A 22,425-nucleotide genomic window follows, 5' to 3' on the forward strand; every position below is an offset into this window, starting at 1 on the left:
TACCAGAACAGACAGTCACAGGGTCTTGATCAGTATATTGAGATCATTCTGTAACTATTAGAAATTAAATTATTTCATTATATTTAATTTATATTCCTTTATATTTTCAATAACACAAAAGGATATTGCTATGTGGAGTAAATATGATGAATTAGTATTCCAGTATTCACACTCTATGCCATAAAGAGCGTGCATTAATGTTACCAGATTGCATTAGATTTTAGTTTACCTCCATGATAGGCTTTAAAGGAAAACACTGATAATTTGCCTTTTATTACTACTCTAAATATTGCTTGCTGCTCTGTTCAGCCATGACTTGAAAAGAGCAACTTCTTCTCTTGTTAGTAAACATAGCAATTCATGAAATATTCCATTATATTTTACTGGATTTTTTATGTCCATAATTCTCTTTGATTGCACAGCAATAAAAGGCTGAGGGAACACAGGCTATCTTTTCTACCAAGTGCAGAAGCACCATGCACTAATTTGTGTATTAGCAATTCCCATGTGAATGCTACATTATTGATTCTGCCATCTAAATTCCACTATATGACAGGAAGGATATTGTGTGTAGGATTAATAAAATTATTTCCTCAAGCAATATTTTTAAAGCATTGATTGTGTATTTTTACTTCAGAAAAGCATCTCACAAACGTATGTTACAATGTGAAAACAAAACAGTTCTGCAGTGCAACATAGTAAATACAAATAAGACATGCCGTGTGACACCAATGCTGCAATACGCCTGTGTACTAGAACATCAGGCTAAAACTGATGTTTTTAAAACACAAAGGGAGATGCATACTTTGTAGATGTTTCATGCAAAAGGGCACAGCAGTCATCTGATTAGCAGAACATATATTGACATTGTAAGGCAAGCTATCCCAAAGACAAACAGCATAAGGTTTACACTCTGCTGTTTGCACCCATGCAGCCCAAATTTTGTGACCTTTGTACTGCAGAAACAGAGCGCCCATTCAGGTGTTTGCTTTTAAAGATAAATTGAGAAAACAGTATCTGAAGTGTCATCTCTTGCTTGTGAGATAAGTAAAGGGGAGACTTTGGCTGGCTTATTTTATCCCATAATCACCAAGGCAAACTTAGGGTTTCTACAAGAGATGATTACACATGAGCAAATGCCATTTATTTTCACTAAATTTGGGCTGCCCCTTCTGCCTTAATGGTAAGCCCCCAGAAACCATCCCACTAGAAGAATCTGTTAGCTAGCTTTAAATCAATTCTATTTTGAAACAAATACAAACAAAAAGAGAAGAATTAAAAAAAAAAAAGAGGAAAATAAATAAAAGCAGGGGAGAAAAGCCCATTAAAAAACCATCTAAGAACTACATGCACTCCCTCTCTGCCAAGCCAGGCTGCAGCAGAAGCAGCCTAAATGAAATGAAAAGTTCATCAGGTCAGGCCACAGTTCCTGCCTCCATATGTCCTTTCCCTCCCAACGTGTTTTTAATGACTCTGTATGCAGACATCAGGATAAACCAAATGGAGTTCTGCCCTGGTGACAGGGTCTGTGCAGTGGCAGTGCCTCTGGGCTGTGGCGAGGCTCTGGGTGTGGGTGTAACAGCCCATGCACTGGTTGTTGAATGCTCTGCTGTACAGGCAGAAAAAGCCATCCTCACACCCACTGGGGCCAGGCCACCTGATGGAGCCAGTGCCAAAACTCCTCTGCTTCCTCTCAGCATCCTCAGATCTCCTCTAGCAGCTGAGGAAGTGCAGGGTGTGAACAAGTCTTCATCCTGGTCTTTACTTTTTATGCTGACCAGAGGTCTGGTCTTCATGGTTTGCACACAGACCAGAAGCACGGAATCTACAAAGCCATAATACACTGTCACAACTGGTGATCAGTTGTATTTCTGCCCATTAATTGCTCTGCAATGAGCTGGGGGCCCTTGCATCCTCCCTACCTGGCCCCACACATACCCATGCACTATCACACCGAAAGGTATCCTAACTGTGGTCCTACTTCTCCTACCAGACTTCAGTGCAGCAAATGCTCAGAAACAGAGTAAGTTTCTTACTGTATGTTATTATCCTTATTAAAAGTCTGTTGCATGGAGGGATCTAAAAGAGTTCTCCCAAGACCAAAGCCTGGTTAATGCTCCTCAGGAATGACAGGTTCAATCCCACATCATTTCTTCCTTAGAAACAAGTCCCAGAAAATTAATTTCTCAGTAGCTGACTGAGAAGCACAGAATCAGGCATTATTAGAACTGAAGGATGGCATTAATAAAACATAAGGAATAGGAACAGATCAAATATGTAAGACTCAACAGCTGGTTGTCAATGAGTTCATGTTGCTCGTCAGACACTATTACATGCTGTTCTAATCACTCACCAGGAAACATTTCAATGCACTATATTTTAGGTCACAAAAATATTTATTTCTGTTTCATATAAAAACTATTAACAAACATAAATGCAACTATATGTTTCTTTTTCTCTCCTTATCTCTCCTGGATAAGAACTTCTATTCTGCAAAGGGCAGGAAAGGATCAGGGATCAGTTCTCCTTACTGACTGTACACACCAGCCAATGCTGGGTCCTTTTCTCTCTGTGCAATGACAGCAATGTGACATTTCCAAGCAGCAATGTTTGCTGACATCATGAGTCACTTTAATGCCATTTTCTGTACCTCATTTATCAGCCATTTAAATAAAAGGCTGTGAAGGAAAACAGAACTCTGCAAATCCTGGGCTATGCCCAGAACTTTGCCCACCTTTCACAGACTTGGGACAACCCAGTGCGAGGCTGAATGCAGAGTTTGCTGCAGATCAGCAGAATCATTGTTTGTCATGCTGCAGATAATAAAAATATTAATTTTTGACTGCACATGCAATCACAAGATGCAATGTGAATTGAAATGAAGTGACAGCAGGATGCAGCCTTTACCCTGCATCAGAAGCTATACAGAAACCATGAGCTTTTCCCTCTGCAGGAAAAAAAACACTGAGACAAGTGAAAAATGCCAGCTTGTGGGTACTGTGCTGCTGACTAGTAAAGGCATTTTGGTCAGCTTGGTGCATTTCAGTACTGGTATCAGATGAGGACAGTGAGAAACTCTCAGTAATAAGAGAGCTGGGCAGCAAAATGACACCAGTGTCCAGTTAGAAAAATCCTTTATAACCTTTCCTGGTGCTGTGCTCCCTGGCAGGAGGAGAGGCTGCTGCTGAAGAAGATGACCTGTGAAGCAAAGGGAAGGGCACAGGGATCTACTGATACACACATCTACCAAGGACCTTATGATATCCTTTCAAGGGTTGCTCCTGCAGAAAGCTTTGTGGCATGGAAAACAGGCATGGGATCCATCTCTTCTTCCTCACAAGAACTGGGGTGTAGTTCAAAAGAACATAACTAAAAACCTTATCCTGACCAGTAACTTAGGGATAAGTGGAAGAAGTGCAAAAATGGCAATACACATATAAACACCAACAAGCCCACAAAAGTTGTGGGCTAGCAGTCATGAGCTGAAGGTGTAGCTTGAGTCACTGACTCATGACCCAGCATTTGATTAAAAAAAATAATAATTGAGGTTACCTGCCCAAATTAAAATTGAATGTCCAGGTACTCTCAGGGGTCAACATAAATAGGAGTTAGCGAAAATATAGACACTGTCCAGCTTATTCCAAACTCAATGGAAAAATGTATCTTGATGACAATTTTAAGTTTGTGAACTGAAAACTGTTTATCCAGGTCTGTTTTACCAGTTTACCTTAACCTACTACTATCACTCCAGAGACTACAGAAATATTTCTGTTTCTTTCAAAATACTCAGCATGGGCAGAGTCCTTCCCTGCCAGTCCTTCCTGGCAGGTGAACTACATGGACCTCATACTAAAGGGAGGCTTCTGATCATACTTAGGGGAGCAATGTTTAATGACAAGATGCTCTCTCTTTCCCTCATGTTTCCAATGACATAGGAAAACAAAAAAATGCATCAGTGGTTCATAAGGTGTAGAGACTTTAGACATGGGCCAGGTAATTTTTCCTTCCTATGTGAATAGTGATGCAAGTGTACTCAGCAATATTTCTTGTACGGCATTTTAGAATGAAGCATCAGTTAGGATTGAGGAGTTGAGGCAGTAGGATTTAGGAAGCAATCAGCATATGAACAGAAGGAACAAAATAACTCAGCACTAGCCAACCTCTTGGATTACTCATAATTGAACAATTAAAATACCATCCAAGTTCCAAAGGAATTTTCATTTTTTATTCTGGTTTAGATGACAGTGATGGAGCAGTAAAGTCTGGAACTAGGATGAGCACAAAAGACAAGGTGCTTTCCTTCTTTTCCACCTCTCTGCAGCCAGTGTGGGATCTTTGATCAGACTTCAAAAGCCTTAACATGCTCAGTTACAAGCTGAATCAGCATGTGGAGGATAAGGAGTGAAGGAATGAATGGGATATGACCAACTGAAAACCTGCTCAGTTCTGTCTGATTCTGAAAAGATTTCCTAGTTACAGGAGAGTTCAACTCATTCACATTCAAGCCCTGAAAGAGTCTATTTTTTTACAGCTTCTTAGCTGAAGTGGGAGAGCAGCCCAGAGGAGTGTTAACACTTCCTTTGTTCCCAAGATCTTAACTCAGCTGAATTCTATCATTCAAACAAGTTGGGAATTCACTTTTTTTTCTTTAATTTTTAATCTATCATGACTCTCATTGCCAGTAGTGGCAATGTCCAAAATCCAAAAATGGTTACATAAACATTGAAGAAATTAAGCACTGAATTTTTGAGTGCATTGTCCTTGTCCCGTTCTTATCAGAAAACAAAGATTTGGACATGTATATAATTCAATGCTCTAAATACTAAATACTGAAATACCGCATGATAACATAGTTTTAATTTTTAAAAGGCTATTCTGGTACAATTAATCATGTGGTTGAAAAAAGGTGAAATTAGCATTTCAGAACTTGGAAAATGAGCGCCTAACTTTTGAATTGCTTAGGCACCAGAATTACTCTAGAAGTCTTCAAAACTTAGCTAGTTTACTGTCTGTTGATTTTAGCAGACTGTATTTTGGTCACGCAGGAGAAAGAGGTTTCCTGTAAGGGAAAATAAGTACTTTTATGTTGTTGTTGTTGGCCTCAAATTACTATATTGTGCAGTGACTCTTGCTAATAATAGAGGCAGCATTCGACAAGTCAACATGATCTAGCAAACATCCCATTGCTAATCCACCAAGGCTGTAAACATGAGAACTATTGTCTCAAAGGGGAAAAAAATACTGAATACCTGAAATATATTGCAGGAGTAAAATGCATCCAGTTACTCAAGGTGGGTTATTCAAAAAATTCCCTCAATAATATTTAAAGGGAATTTATAAAGGGGATTATTCGTGAGGTGTTGAGCCAGGGTTAGCTAATGGCACACAGGAAAGCATGCTGAATGAAGAAAACAACTGGAGGGAGCACTGATTCAGCTGAATAGTAAACTAATATGCTGACCATCTGCCCTCAAGGCATTGTGGTTAAAATTCTGACGTTGATGCTTGAGTTAGGAACCGTAAGTGGGTGATATATGTATACACACAGAGAGAAGACTTCTTGACTCTGGTATATCTAAACAGTGAGTCGGTACTTTGGAGCTGCTGGTCTGTGGGTTTGAAAGAGTAGGTGGCAATTATAATGATTTATTGTTATGAAGCAGACTTATTCCTCTGGATTATGGCTTTCATTAGGATTTACAAAGACTGCTGTTGCTATTCCAGCTTCTCATTGCATATAAACTTGCTCTTGAACAAGAATTTTCCTGCCTCCTTTAGAAATGTCAACAGGAAAATATTTTACCCACTCAGCTGAGAAAATAATAAAATAGTGTGTAATAAAATCATAACACAAATTTCTCATTATTTTAAAAAGAAACATGTTATTATTCTTGCTTTGCAATAACCCTCAGAGCATTTTAGGACACGGTGTTAAAAGATTATTGGAGTCACCTTAAAAGGATTTTGGTCTTTTTGAAAATTAGGGTAAAAGTCAGGTTCAATAGAAATTATTTTAAGTACTACCAAATAGTGAGGTAGTAAATAAAACAAAAGATTTTGACTTCATGGTAAAGAACTGTGTCTGTATGAAGCATTAGGCACACAAAAGTCCTCCTGAATGCTAGGGATGCAACTGAAATTATGTCTTCTTTCACATTTTCCTGTGTGATGACTACCCAATATCTTCAGAATAAGATGGCACAGACCAAGCACAGAGAATAAAGGGCATTGTTTGTGTGTTATTCCCGACCCTTTAACAAAAAATTGGAGTCTAAAGTTTATAGTGAAGAATAGTCTGCACTAAAAATTTATGTCACATTACTGATAGAGCAGATCAATTTTCAGTCTCTTCCTACTATGGGGACACCACACTGTTAACACCCCAGAAATATTTTCTATTACTGACAATGATTAAAACTCAAAAAACAAATAACTGTGACATTCAATTCCCAGATATGCTAAATTGTTTTTTGCATGTGTTTTTCTGCCCATGCATATACACATGCCATGCACTTATTTTCCAAATCTTCAGAATAGGAATGCAAAACTGTGCCATCTGGACATTCCGTTCCTGTGTACCCGGGAGTTTTAGGACAAGCTGGCAAAACGCATCAGAAAACCCAACGGCTGTGTTCCTTCTCTCTCCCAAACAATAGATAATACAAGAATAAAATAAAAGTGAATCTTGTTAGAGCAATTGCTGAGCATTGCACACCAGGCATGGAGTGCCTGGACTGAAGAGGATGTGCCACGTTGTTATGGTAACAAGATAACAACTTTGGTGCACATAGTCGGCACTGTCACCTCTGAGACTGAAATCCAGATTGGCTGGGGATCTGCCCCCTGCCTTGCTCCATCACATCACTGTAAATGAGACCTAGTGCTGCTGTCCCAGAGGGAAGTCCAGGCCTTATATGACCCAGGCAGGGAACTGACACCCTCTCCTGAGTCTCTCATGGCCCCCCCACGATCCTCAGAGTTTACAGAAGAACATCTGCACCTGCCAGGACATTACTGGGTATCATAGAAAGGACACAGGTATGACATCTCCAAGTCTATCTATCTCTAAAGATATCCATGAAACCTACTGGCATTTTGGCTGATCTGGATAGCTAGATTGAATCCTTCATTTTAAACAAAGATGTATAGCACTCCCCTGCTTGTGTAAAAGATGCGGAAGCAATTTCCTTTCTGCTAAAAACAGACACCATTCATTCTGTCAGTTCTTTTGTCTCATTCCCTTATACAATGAGTAGTTGGTCTAGTATATCCTCTGCCAGCAGAAGACCATTTCTCTTTCTTCCTGTGTCCCAGCTTAATCTCTCTCCCTCTATTTACCCCATTGCCTTCTCCACCTATTCATGAGATCACTGTTACTTTGGTATCTCTGTGAAAGGTTGCATAGTGGGTTCCCTGGGACACAGCGCTGCTGTGAGAACCTGATGCAACCTCTGTGCTCCAGGTATTATCACAGGTAACAGCTTCCAGCATTTAGCTCAGCATGCATTAAGTAGAGAGTATTTTCCTCATAGTGCCTCACTGCACTGTTCCTGACTTTTGCCACTGCCACATCGGGAGCTACAACAAGAGGAAAAAATGAACCTCATTTGACCTCGGCCAAGAGTGCTTGCACATCTTTCCAGGCAGGTTTCTAGGAAGATTGCCTTCAAAAAAAGTTATATTGCCCACAATCAGTGCAACTGCCTGGAACTGGAAAATCAGATTCCTGTTATATTCATGGAAGTGAGGTGCAGCACACAGGGCTGTCCCAGGGAGCAGACAGGGAGAGAAGAGAGGGTCAGAGTGAAGCTGCACCGGCAGCAGCAGAGAGCAGCGCTGGCACAGGCTGTACAGCAAACCTGAGCTCACACCATGGCTCCGTGGGACACAGCCCTGAGCTGGCACCCACCCAGTGATGCTGCAGGAGCCTTGCTGCAGGATGGTACCTGTTCTGCTCTGAAGGACCCAGGTACCCAGTCCTGCAGCTGTTCAGAGACAGCACGATCTTCCAGGGATGTGAATGGCCAACAAGTACCAATTTGGCACCGCAGCGCTGGAGCTAATAGATCACTACCTGAGGATCAGAGGCAGCACATATCCCCACAACATGAGATATCCTTCGTAGAGAAAAGATTGGGAGTGATGGTCAGATTGGAGATGGATGAGAATGAAAAGAATTTTGCAAACTTCTGCTTTGAGGTCTATTTTTAAATATGATGTATTGGCCTTGACCTGATTGTGCGCCTAGAGAAATTCATTAAAGAAAATGGGTAAGAGAAGAGATCATTATAAAGATGAACACCATGTGAGTTTTTTCTCTTATCTTGGGAAACCTCAAAAAACCACAGTTGATATAACTAAAGACATTTTAGATTCCATGAACCGCTATGTTACAGGAGAAGCACACTCTGCACAAAAGGACAGCAATATAAATACCTGCTTCCCACAGTATTAATTCCCTCATAGATTGGCTATAGCTATAGTAAAAATGTGCTGAATTTTAGAGAAAAAATCCTGCTTTGCTCTGTAAGCCTGCTTCTTTGAGTGTGAAAATACATAACATTTAAGAAGCTGAAAGTGACTTCGATGTCCACGTCCCTCTGACCTGGCACACGGAGTGAGGCAGTTGCATCCAATATCTTTTGCTGAATTCCTTGTACAGCAACAAATCTACAGAGAGCCAAGATTGATTTACATGGACATTTACCAATTACATGGACATACCTAACCTGATCCTTTTTTTGACTATGTGTAAATATAAAGTAGAAGCATAGTACAAAATGTTACAGAACCAAGCTCTGGTTGTGGCACAGTAAGCTAAAAATTCTCTGTATTAAAAGTTCAGCTGACCTGCTTAGGACAGCAACAGTTTCTGCCAATGGAATGCTCCAACCTCTGGTTTCAGCTGTTCTTCCCCCTTAAATCTTTCTTTGCTAACACAGAAACCACACTGGTCTTAGCAGACCTAAAGTGATGACACTTCAACTACCCAGTAGTTAACATGCATTTTTGTGAGAGCACAGAAACCTGATCCTGATATTTGAAATGAGGCATCGTGCAAGTCTCATCTTAAAAGAAAAAAACCAAAATGGATAAAAATCAGAGATTTTTTTTAAGAAAGATAGGAAATATGTCTATTTTAAGGTTGTTTGGATGAAAATTATTTTAATTTATAGCAGAAAGTTTAACTTTTTTTTTAAATCAGCCTGCTTTCCAGAACAGCACATGCTTATTACACTCCCCTGGCTTTTTTTACTGCCGTGGCTTTTTTATCCTACTCCTTCACCCTTTTCCTCTTTTCTCTTCTTTCCTGTTATGAGAATTAAACTAATTTGGATCTCTCCACGGGAAGATGTATAGAGAAAATTCTGGTCTTCACAACATGCCATGAGCAGGCCCAGGCTCACTCTCACCTCTGCTGCTCGCTCAAGCTGTGCTTGAAGTACTCTCAGCCTTTGGCTCCCAGCTTCACACTGCGCTGTAATCACAGCAGCATCTTTGATAAACCTGAGCATCCTGGCTGAAAATGCAAGGGTAGTCTCCAAACAGACCCTGGTCCATTAAGAACAGCTGGATCAGGACCTCAGAGTGTATTCTGAATTGAACAGGAAGCCACCAGAGTATGTAGAGCATTAGTGTGATATGCTCCTGGTACTCCTTCCTCCCCAGAAGACACACCATTTGTACAAAACTTTTAGCAGTGCCTTTCACCTTCTCCGCAGCTTATGTCTCTGGCATGATGCCCTAAATCTTAAGTTATATGAAACTGGAAGGGATTAGCAGCTTCTGTTTCATCAATTATATTATTTTTAATTGCCTTGAAGGATTCATTTGTCTTCACTCCAGTAACCTTTGGCAGCAATCAGCAGTTCAAACACTACTCCCACACACAGCAGCTCTTTTCAGTCATACTACGTTTACTGAAAGGTCCTTAAGAAACAAAAACAACCTCATTCAGATAGCTTTGCAGATGTATTTATTTAAATTCCACCTCTGATAAAATTAAAAGATTAAGCATACTTCTGAGAAGCAAGAAATTGCTTCATCATCACCAGGAATGGGCTTTAAATTCTTGTCTATGTTTTACAAACAGCATAATCAAAGTTCAATATGCAAAGATTGCAAATCTATAGCAGACAGAGAAATTTACATAAATAACAGATATGAATATCTGATGTTTACAGAAATAAAACTGCATGCTATGCAAGCAGACTAAAGACTACAACTAAAAAACATTTCATTATGATGATTTTTCAAACCAAAGCTCATTGTAGGTGCATATGTAGGAGACAGTCATGTAATGCAAGGAGGAACATCTATAGTAAAACAGTATCTATACATTGTTATGCTGTATTACTGAAAGAAATTTGGATTAAGGATTGGATGAAAATGGGGATTGTTTCTCCTTCAAGACCCTTGAATTTCACAGCTACAGCAGAGACCTGTACAATTCAATGGGAACCTGGTTCCAAAGACCTTTAACAACCTTTAAAAATCTGTTCTTTAATATCGCATTGAAAGTGGGAAGTTTTTTTTTTTTAAGAGCGTCATGTAAAATACCATATCAAGTACATTGCACTGATCACACTGATTCTGATCTGGAAATACAAACAGGTCACATACAAAGATGACAATTTAGTTATTACTGTGCGTTAAAATGTGAAATATAAGGACACTCTCAGCAGAGCAGGACTTAGCCCAATTCATCCATGCTAGAACCAGCCTTTCTCAATGCATGACTGAAGGTTTATAAGCCAAACTGCATTCTTGCAAGCAGTTTCCATTGGGAATCAGGAGGACCCTACTGGTGTGGCAGAAGCAGAATTTTGTCTAATATTCATTGTTTGTTTTTTAAAGGATAAAACGCTGGTTTCACTAGTATCTGGAAGACATTGACATCTTATCATGATAAGAATACTGTCAGTACTCACACAAAAGCATAAATAAGAAAGGGAATGTGAACAAGCCAGCCTACAAACTTCAGAAATTAAAAAAAAAAAAAGAAAAGAAAAAAAAAAAAGGCCTGAACACCAAAATTCCCTAAAAAGCAAGGAGAACCAATACCTCACATCTCCAAACATATTGTGCTTGACAAGGTCACCTCCTAATTCAGAGAATTAATTTAATCCTCTGGATGAATGCAGCATGTGTTGCTCTCCCAGTGAAACCACACAGGCTCCAAATAAGAGGCCATCAACTACTGCTATAAATGCAGTCAAATGCTGGGAGCCTGAATAGCGTAATTTGATTTTCCCCTTTCCAATACAAAAACAAAACAAAGAGAAGTGGTTTACTGTTGAAGGTGTGCATCGTTTAAAAGGCCAAAAGGTGCCTTTCCTTCTAAATTTTAAAAACATTAATCAAGAATGAAATAAACAACATGTGCAGGTCAAAGGTTAATATCCCAGGGTCTTTAATGTGCTTTTGCCACCCACTTCTTTCCATTAACACCATCACCTCCTCCCTGTCTTTCAACACCCCTCCAACTATTCTTGCCTTGTGTCTCACTTATTCACACAACTGAAAAGTAGTAATTATTTTGCAGTTAATCTTCAGGAAACTGCTGCATAGAAAACAGGCTCTGCCTTCTGTTCCAAAGTCTGCAGGGAATAACCACTAGAGAGAAGCTACTGTTTCATTTCTCCTCTAAAGAGTTTGCCTGGGTTTTTTTGTTTGTTTGTTTAAAGATTAGAAGACCAGTTTCACTATTACCTTGAAGACACTGACATCATAACCCAACAAAAATATCATAAGCAAGAGGATAGCAAAGGTCTATGGAGGAGATTTTGATTTTAGAGATAATGGCATTAATCCAAGACAGATTTAAATGATTTAAATAAAGTGACTGCAGAAATTCACAAGCACTTTTCAGGATAGAGTATGGCTCTAATTATATCTGAACAATTAACCTTTACAATTGTGCTGTTTAGAATGCTTCTCTGAGTGGGTATATTCTTAATAATTGGGCCATTAATTAAAATTACTATCTCAAGGGCTGCCAGAAATCTTCAGTAAAAAAAAAATATATTGGGCTGGGATGGAACCAGGACAAAATAATCCCTCTCTGAATGTGTGCTCTATCATATTCAGTGGGAAAAAAAAAAAAAACAAAACCAAAAAAACCCCAAAGAAAAGCAAAGAGAGGAAAGCAGACATTGTCCCTATATGTTCTTTACTTTTCTAGAAAATATAAAGCAGTATTTGAAAAATTTCAAAAGCATTTCCATATCAATAAGGAAAGGTACCAAAAGGGTAAAAAGATAACATAGATATTTTTTTCTGTTCTTTCCCACAAGGTAGAATGAACTTATTGGTATAATACATCTTTTTCATTTCTAACACAGATGTTTTTTTAATTCTCCCTAAACTGTCTTCATGATACTAAGCAACTCTCTAACATCATTACTCGTATTTACAGAACCAAGATTTTTCCCAAGTTGTCCTTTCAGCAGTGAAAACAAAGGCTACTGTGTTTACTCCGAAAATATTTCTCAAACTCCATTAAGCAACTATGTTAGAAATTAGGAAAAAAAACCCCACCAGTGAGATTTAAACACCTGTACATCTCAGTCAGGAGAATCTCTGCCCTCTGGCACATCAAGGCTGGTTGGACAGACTGAGCTTGCAGGTTCCTCATTAGGTTTAATTCCACTCTACTGAACACACGCTTTGCTGAATTAAAGAAATAGATAAATTTATAACTACTCTTCAAGAGTAGCAACTTGTGCTGAACATCTTTGATTTTCGCAGGGAGATTAAAAAAAAGATCTGACCTCTGATTATATCCAGACTAGCTTCCTGGTGAATACTCTCAGATGACAACTCATATTCAAAACCACAGATAAGTCTGTGATACATAAGTCCGAAACAAGTCTCCTTAAAACTTCTGACCTAATTGTATTGTATTGAGTCGTTAACCTTATTGCTAAATACTCTTCTGTTGTGGAGTTACTCATGTTGCCCTGGATGGGAAAGCCTTCCACAGGTGCACCAGGATGTACATTTTATGATTACTTTGGCCAACTCCAGAAATCTGTTAGGGGAGGTCATTTTTATGCCATGTGGAAAGTTGCACGTTCTGGTGCTTTGCAGACAGATTTCTTCTGCCTTAAACTCCAGTGCCTCCATATCCGCTATTCGCTCTCCTGCATGCTTCAGGCAAAAGGTTGTAGGGCACTGTCAGGATTTTCACATCAGACACACGGAAAATCTATTTCAGGATCTCAAAGTGGAAAGTGGTAGCACAGGTCACTTAACACTATCGGTCATTTCATCTCGCAGGAGACATGGATGAGAGGGCTGGGTAGAAGGAGGATCATGCCTCAAGCACCTCAGAACTGGTTCTGTCCTCTCTGCCCCCAAAATAGCATGGATACACACAGGAGCTAATACACACATGTACAGCTAGGAATGGGCATTCATATTTTTTCAAACACACTGTTATTCAGCAATTTGGGGAAGTAGGCTTAAAAAAGAAACAGAAACAAACATCGTGGGCCCTCTTTAACTTTCCGTTACTCACTGCTTCTGAAAATGCATTTTTCAGTTTTTCCATTTTTCTTAAAATGTGCTACACATTTTCAGAAAATTAATGTGAGGATTTATAGTGCTAACTTTATCAGCAGTGCATATGCATTTTAATAACTGAGTTAACCTTAGGCCAACATTAGCCTATGCAGTATTTGGTGGCACACGCTGGAAATCCTGTGTGCCTTTGCAACAAGGAAGCAGCAGGAAGGAACCTAACACCAAGCTTCATTTAGTGTTCTGTCATGTGTAACTCTCCTACTGGGGCTACAGAGAAACTGCCAGGTAGTCCACATCCCACAAAAGAAAAAAAGTGAGCTAAGATATGATGCTGAGGCCATTATTACTTTAGTCTAGGATCACTCTATCTGTAAGGGACAGTGTGTTGGACCTCCTGAGGCCACCTCTGTCTCCCTCCTGAGAGAAACCTTGCTCACCCCTCTCATTCTTCAAGGAAGGACATACCAGTTCTGTAGCTCTGACTGAGTGAAAATCACAAAATATGCGTGTTGGAACATCAGAAGCATCTGCTTCTGGCAAATGTAGTGCTCGCAGTTCAAATACCCAAGAATCTCTGCCGCCTAATGGCTGGAATAAATCAGGATTTGACTTGCACGCATTGACTGATCATCATAAAATGAAAAATATTGGAACTCAGAGCCTAAAAATCTTTGCATGAAAAACTAATGTGATATTAGTAGAGAGAACAGCAGTTTGAAAATGGAAGGAGCATGTGATGGGACTGGCAACAACCTGCAGGTAAATCTCAGCTATATTCAGGTCACGAACTCAACTCCCTTGTTACTTCCGAGCCTGAAATTTATTTAATAGAAAGAAATAAAATGTGAGAGAGAAGGGAATAAATTATCCTATTTTAACATCATTGAATTATGTGCCATGAAGTTACTGCACTGAAGTTTTCATCAGCATGAGCAGAGAATGAGTAAGCTAGGGCGGAGCAGATTGCCAACAACAGCCTTTAGCTATACCATTCTATATGCTTTAAAAAGTGCTTGTAAATTTGTACACTTGGGAATTTCAAGGACCCACACCTGATGTTAATCTGGTCTTTAATCATGTTATTGATGCTAGCAAATTCTTGCAGTGATCCTTAATAACTAGGGAAACTGATTTTACTTTACACAGATTGAAAGCTGTTAACTACTTTGCTATTCAACATTTAAGCCATCAGTTATTCAGTGTGTGTAACCAGCATGGTTGCCTACCTTTCTATGGCAGATTACAAATAAAAAATTAAAAAATTAAGAAATAAACCAAGGAAATACCCCAAATGACCCCAGAATATGATAGTGCTTTCAAGACAGTCAGCCAGTTGTCCCCAAATTGGTTATTTTGCATCCAAATGATAACTTAAGGAGCTTTGGCTTTTGCCCAAAACTCAAACTATTTGCAATATGCTATGCATGAAAAGGATACAGTATTTAGTGTAGACCCACAAAGTTCTCTTACAACTGAGATATTTGTCAATTCCCCCCAAATGAAAATATAAATCAAAGGTATTTGAATTTAATTTCCTATCAAGGCATACAAAATGAATAGCAAGGACATGGGCTAGAGTGTAGCAAGAATTGATTCTTCTATGAATGAGATCACAGAAAGTTATCTTACAGTCAACTTATTGTAAATAAGGAAATTCATGTTTTGTTTCTAATGTAGTAGACCTTTAAAAAACAAATTACAGAGCTTTAGTCAAAACTGAGTCAGTGTAAAAGTCAGTGTTTAAAAACTGACTCCATGAAAATGAGCAGCTACAGATAACAAAATAATCACAAGGACACAAGCATCATTTAAAAGGCACTACAGAAAATGTGGATTTAAATGTTAGTAGTACACTGTCATCCAAACTAATAGTGTGTCAACACTAGGCTCAAATGCTCACTTGCATCTTTTTTAATGCCACTATCACATGCAAGACTCCCATAACACTTTTCCATTCACCAGCCAAACCTAGCTGAGTGATGCAGACTGTCATTTTGTCTTTATCTGTTTATTAATAACACAGGGTGAGAAACTGCTTACATGTATGAGCATGTACAGTCCTTGTACTACACTTACAGTAACTTGTTATAGAAGTCCTTTCTTTCAACTCCTTTTAGCTAGTTATTAAAAACTAACTAAAATTTATTTCAGTTCAGAATGTGCTGAGCACTTTCCAGCAATGGGAAATCTACCACCCTTGTGAGCGACCTGTTCCAGTGTCTACCACCCTTGTAAAAAATGTCATCCTTATGTCCGACCTAAATCTACCCTCCTTTAGTTTAAAGCCATTACCCTTTGTCCTATCACACAAGCCCTGCTAAAGAATCTGTTTTCATCTTTCTTGTAGGTCACTTGAGGTACTAAAAAGCCACAATAAGGTGTCTGTGGAGCCTTCTCCGGGCTGACAGCCCCAGCTCAGTCTATTTTCATACATGAAGTGCTCCATCCCTCTGATCACTTCATGGCCCTCCTGCAGACCCCTCCTACAGGTCTATGTCCTTCTTATGCTGGGGACTCCAGAGGTGGATGCAGCAATCCATGTGGTACCATGAGGGACTATGGCAGAGTAGAGGGGCAGAAGCCCTTCCCTCATCCTGCTGGCCATGCTGTGTCTGTTGCAGCCCAGAACACATCTGGCTTTCCAGTTACATCCAGCTTTTCATCTGCCAGTATCCCACACTCCTTCTCAGCAGGGCTGCTCTCAATCCCTCCATCCCTCAGCTTTTACTGGGGCTTGCCCAATGCAGGTGCAGCACCTTGGCCTTGTTGAACCTCACGAGGGGCCCATGGCCTGATTTCTCCAGCTCCAATCCCTCAGCTGTGTCAGCTGCCCCACTCAGCTTGGTGTTCTCTACGAAGCTGCTGAGGGTGCACTCAGTCCCACAGCCTTTGCCACTGATGGAGATACCAACCTGTGCTGGTCCCAGTGCAGAGCCCTGAGGGACAGCCCCTGTCACTGACCTCCATTGGGATACTGAGCTGCTGACCACCACCCTCTGGAGATGACATCCAACCAGTTCCTCACCCAACTAATAGACAATTCATCACATCCATTTCTCTTCAATTTAGGGAGTAGGATGTTTTGGGTGACTGCACCAAAGCCTTTACAGAAGTCCATATAAACACTATCTGTAGCCCTTCTCCTGTCCACAGATGCGGTCACGCCATCACAGAAGGCTCCTCAGTTGGTCAGGCAGGACTTGCCTTTGGTGAAGCCATGCTGGCTGTCTCCAATCACTGCCTTCTTCTCCGTGTGCCTTAGCACAGATTGTAGGAGTGTTAGTGTTGGATACAGGGAGGGAGAAAAAAGCTAAACAGACATTGCTTTTACTTAGAAGTAATTCATGATCTGGGCACTGTATTCTACTAATAATAAAAATCTCAGCAGGATGGTTTTAAACTGGTATTGGACCACTTGGAACTGTTTATTTTTACCCAGCTCTCCAAGCTGAAATCTACTTATCAATGCAGAGCTTCTTTGCCTCTTTGTTGAAATTATCTCCAATGCTCTGCCAAAATAATGACAATGTTGTGACAGTCTCTGAAGGTTTGCTTTGATTACCTCTGCATCATGGTGACACAGAACCACTGGACTGCTTTGATACTCAAGAGAAAGGACAACAGGTTACATAAACAGTGTTTTCTAGCCACAGAAGAAAAACAAATTCCTCCCAGACCCTCTAAAGTAACAGCCTAGTTCATATATTACTGCTTCAGACTAAATAACTGCTAGGTTTTTTCCCTAAAACTGGTGCATCAGTGCAGACATGACATATTTCACTTGATTTCACTTTTACTGAGTCAATTCTTACATGCAGTTACCCCTTTCTTACATTCTTCAAAATGATACTTCTCAGTTTTCTCACATATATCTTAAAGAAGTAATGCCCCAAAATGTATGATAGCAGCTAAAGCTTACAATGAAATAATTGTGATTTTACTGGAGTTCCATACTGCCTAATAGTTTATAGTGCAACTCAGTGCCTTATGCATGCTGAAATGCCTTCAAATAACTGCATCAATTCTCCAGTGTATATTCCAAGACATATTGACTCTTGCTTTAACTATTTTGGTGTCTTGGATGACTAATCAGCTTTGTTGTGAGTCAAGACTTTGTGTAAGGATATGTGGATTTGCTGCCTCCAGAAAAGCAATACTGCATGAATTCACAATGGTTTTAAATAGATTGTAACAACCCTTATCATCTTAGGCTCTTCTGCAAATTCATCAGCTGTTCCATCAACAGTTTTTAACTGCCAGTTCCTCAACATTATTTTAACTTTTGCGAATTTAATGTACTTCCCCCTGCTTTATTGATTTTTAAAGCTTAATAACAACACATTAGGACATAGTCCACGGATGAAAGTATTATAGTCCAGCTGGAGTTTTACCATAAAACCCATTCATCTGCATTAAACAGAATTGTTCACAGTGAACAAATAAACAATTTTGGTTTTGACATGCTCTTCCAAGCTTCCATGTTACCTAGGATTGGCTTCTTTTTAACACAAAGAAAGACATGGACATCTATTTAGAAACCAAGTGGAAATGAAGAAATTGGCCAGAAAAATTAGATGTTACACACATTTGAGGAAAAGTAACATTTCCCTGTAAGAGTTAATTGACATCACAGTGAAAAAAGACAAATATAAACAAAACAGAACCCTTAATACAATAATGACTCCTGAAAAAGGTAATTGCACCATAATTTCATATTTGTAACTGTAAACTTAATTAATGCTTCATTAACAGATTGTAGCATCTTCCTTATGGAAGATATTTCTTCCCAAACCTAAAACAATGATTCTGCTAGTCTTCAGCCAAATATTTTGTTTCAACTAGCATCTATCATCTTCTTTATGAAAATGTCAGTAACACAGAGAGAAGCAACACATTTTCCACAAAGAAGATATGTAGAAGATATATATTTATATGTAATAAATCTAATATGAAAAATGTCTCCTTCTTTATGACATGTAAACATATTTGATATATTTTCCCTCTTAATCAAATTATTTAGTACACTGCAGGACATCCCGCTTAAAAGGACTCCAAGATCACATTTTATTTCCCTATGAGCACCGTTCCAAATAAAAAAAAAAATCATATTTTCTATTTGACACTGACAGAAGATTGATTAAAATCTGGGAAAACAACAATTGCTACTTTTTCTGTCAGCTCAGTCAAGCACTCTCTTACAATTTTTAGTAGTGCTTAGGCTTTTTTTTACTTTATGTAAATATTTTTCTGGTTCGGTATAAATATAACTTGCTTTATTAACTATTACTCACCAACATTCAGTTAACTTCTCAATTATTTGCAGTGTTTCCATCTAAAAGGTATGATCAGTGGGCTACCCTCCAAGAATCAACTGGGACCATCACTTTCAAATTAGAGCTTAGCATCTACTGCTGCAGTACAAGTAAACCAAACAGTCATGGCTGCATTGTGGTGTAACAGAATGCAATTATTATTGTTTAAATTAAGTTCAGAGATGGAAAGTCACCAGAGATCGTGATATAATGGTGTGACTGTGACCTTATTTTTCTTGCTCACATTTCCTTTCTGTCTGCTGGAATTAGTCTAGAAGGACACTGCTGTCTCATTTGAAATACGTCTCCTGACGTACGTGTCTGGATGTGGAACACATTTGCTCTGTGGAGCCATGAGCCTGACTTTAGTTCTGCAGACTCCACTAAAACACTGTGAACCAGTCGTTGCAGTAAGTGACATTCACCAGCCCATTCCTGGGAGACCTGACCATCTCCATCCACAAAAATTAACAGCCAAAGCTCAGAAGATCTCAAGACCCACTGGCTCCATTTCAGACAAATCCCTGGGAAAAGCCTTTTTTGCATACAGTTTCCTGATGCACTTACACAGAGGGAGCATTAGTGCTTGCACCATCCAACACTGTCCCCAGAGGACACCTGATTTGCATGCAGACAGCCACGAGAACCAGTGCTCCAAGAAGCTAATGAGGACCAAGAAGCTCCGTCAGAAGAAGGACTGACTTTTTAAATACTTCTGTCCTGCACAGGGTTTCTGCCATGCTTCAAGTTAGTCCAAATCCAGGGGACTGAAAGCAGGAACAAGGACTGGGAAGCCTTGGGAATGCTAAGAGATGGGACTCAAAGCTGAATCGTGGTCTGCTAATCTCCAGTTGAGAAGAGTTAACATCTCATGCTCCCATTATCCTATCTGTCTTTTTTGGGCTAACAGATGAACATTTGTTTCTCAATTAAATAGATACAATTCTAAATATGGATAAAGAAGTGGAAAAAAAACAACTACAAGGTGTTATTTGTATACAGTCATTCTCAAGAGCAGAAAAGAAACACTAGAGCACAAGCAAAACATACAGCAAGTACCAATACAAATTACATATTTTACAAAATGTTTCTGCAAGGAAATTCTACCATGGTATTTCTTTTAATAGCTGTCAGGCAGACAGTGAGAATGTGGGTCTCATTTGACACAGACAAAATCCCAAGACTTTTCATGGCAAGCATAGTATCAGGTCCTTGCAATGTGTATTATACTGATTGGCATAAGCAGAACGTAATAAAAAACTCAGTAGTGGTTTTGCCCCCATCTTGCTTCTTTCTCTGACATGATACATGAAGTTTATCCTAAAGAGGCCCTGTTTTCAGAAGCCAGCATCCATCTGTGATGATTTTCCATGCATAAGGCACTGAGTTGCAGTGCATTTATCTCTGCAGTAATAACTGATCTACATATAAACAAACCAGCTCCTTACATACAAATTCTAACAGCTTTCAGGCAGATTATTTCATCAGCACGTGCAGGCAATACCACAAGGAGGTTAGTACAGAAAAATGCATACGCATCAGTGCAAGTCGGATTCCCTGCCAAAAAACCCAGCTACACATCTCCCAGCCATACACCTCTGATCCATCTCAATGTGGAGCATAAATGTAAAATGTAGCACAAATTAGATAACACTTCCCCAAGAAAATGAGAAACTCTGTATTATTACATCCCTGTGTTACCAATCAAACATAATGAATTTTTGATCCTCTGCAGTATAAAGCACAGCACTGCCAGCCATCTAAAGCAAACATTCCCAGACTCTGAAACACAGCTGTAAATATTCTTGCCCAGGGTGCTGATCTTGGTGGCAATTTCTGGCATAGACTCATGCCTACTTTTCCTAAGTCCATACCAGTAAAAGCTGGATAAAACAATAGCTTTATGAAGGCTTCTGTTAGTTCCTATGAATTACTGCAGCTAGCTGTCCAGTGATGTAAAACTGACATTGTTTTTACAATTCTCTCAAACTGAAATTCAAACTAATTTCAGCTATTCTCTCATAGTATTTTTAGTTGAATCAATATCATTCAGCCATTTTGAAAGCTGTTATGACACACATAAACTAATACATACATGAACACATTCCCTATTACAGGAGAATAAAGGTTATGCTGCAACTCTCTTTTATACACATGTAACGTGTAAGTGTTCATTAGAGGACCCCAAGAGGGCCATGGGTTCCCTCAATATCCTGTAAGTGCTTTTCTCCCTGCAAGGTAACAGCCTCACATCTCCTTACTTTAATCCATTCTGTGACTGATGGTGACCCCTCCTCACAATGCATGGCAATATTCACTGGTAAAAAGCCCTTCAACTGTTCTGAATTTGGCCTCCTGAAGTCATATTACCATAGGAGTTTTTGATTTTAACTGTGGTAGTCTAGGCTAGATAGTGTGTGAACGCAGGAAAGCAAGTATATTAAAAGGTTCGTCAATTCTCAGATCTGATATTTTTTCATATATTTAAAGCCCACAGTAGGGGAAAGAGGAAAGAATGATTTTTCTCCTTGCAGCACTTCAGAGTCAATACATTTACCAAGATACAATCTGAATTCCATTCTGAGTTGCAGAATGGTTAGCTAATTGGCAAGCACATACAATTTAAGAACTAGATTTCGTAGATTAAACTCATTACTTCAAGCTTTTTATGTTAGGCTCTGAGTCCCCGCATAACCTCTTCCCCTGCCGATTATCTGCCCTGCTCCCTTTTCCTATTTCATTCCTCTGCTTGGTGCTGTAATCCAATGCCTTCTCTGCAAAGGCTGCCTCACCTGCCCCCAGCGCTTCCTCCTGTGCAGGCTCCCTCTCCGGCAGCCCCGGCTCCTCATAGCCCGGCCTGACCCGAAGGTTATGGCAGTCCTCCGAGCCACCAGCGGCCCCTCGGGACCGCTGCCCTGTCACCGGGCTGTCACATCCCCCGGAGCGAAGCCAGTTACCAGGCGGCGGCGGCGGAGCTGGCTGTTGATCTGTGATACCCTCCAGCTGACTGCCTTTTTAGCATGCACGATCTTCAGGCCACAGACTACGCCTTTCTTTTGTGTCTGGAAAGCCTGTAGCAGTTGCTGGGCACTAGGAACAAACCAACCTTTGTATCGGGGGCTACAAAAACTCTTCTTACCTAAGGGAACTGCAATTCCCGTCCACCTTTACTAGAGAGAAAGATTAAATGAGGTCCGGGGATATTTAAGGATGAGTAGACTAGACTACTCCGAAGGAAGGCTTGTTTTCTATGTTGACTGCTTTGCACAGAAAATAAAGCTCATCAAAGGCTTGAAGTTGCCTTTACTTTGAAAGAAATACGTCATCTTCAAATATGCAAACCAGGTTTACTGTTGATAACCCAAGAGTTATTGACCTTGTGTTTCAGCTGTTCTCAGCGTGCACTTTGGCTTTTTCTGTAATAAGATCATCTTACCAGCAGATGATTATTGATCACTTATGACAGAAACAAAAAGCCTTGAGCAGACTAATCTATTCATTGTGCTCAGTGCAAAATGATGTAAAAATTGACAAACACTCCCCTCTTCCTACCCACCCCAACTCACCCCCCCTCAAAAAATATAAT

The 22,425-nt window shown here is 39.7% G+C and overlaps 1 protein-coding gene across 3 annotated transcripts in view; it reads right to left on the minus strand.

Moving 5' to 3' along the window:
- Window positions 1–22,425, minus strand: part of NAV3 (neuron navigator 3) — a 508,016-nt gene that overhangs the window by 484,399 nt on the left and 1,192 nt on the right. The window contains exon 1 of one of the 3 annotated variants that reach the window (XM_074539693.1): window positions 21,632–21,975. The exons of the other annotated variants lie outside the window; for them this stretch is intronic. The gene's annotated coding sequence lies outside the window, so the exon portion shown is untranslated. Of the gene's footprint in view, window positions 1–21,631; window positions 21,976–22,425 lie in introns of those variants that run through there. 3 annotated transcript variants of the gene reach the window in all.

Source organism: Zonotrichia albicollis, chromosome 4, assembly GCF_047830755.1.
Source record: "Zonotrichia albicollis isolate bZonAlb1 chromosome 4, bZonAlb1.hap1, whole genome shotgun sequence".
Classification (NCBI taxonomy): Eukaryota; Metazoa; Chordata; class Aves; order Passeriformes; family Passerellidae; genus Zonotrichia; species Zonotrichia albicollis.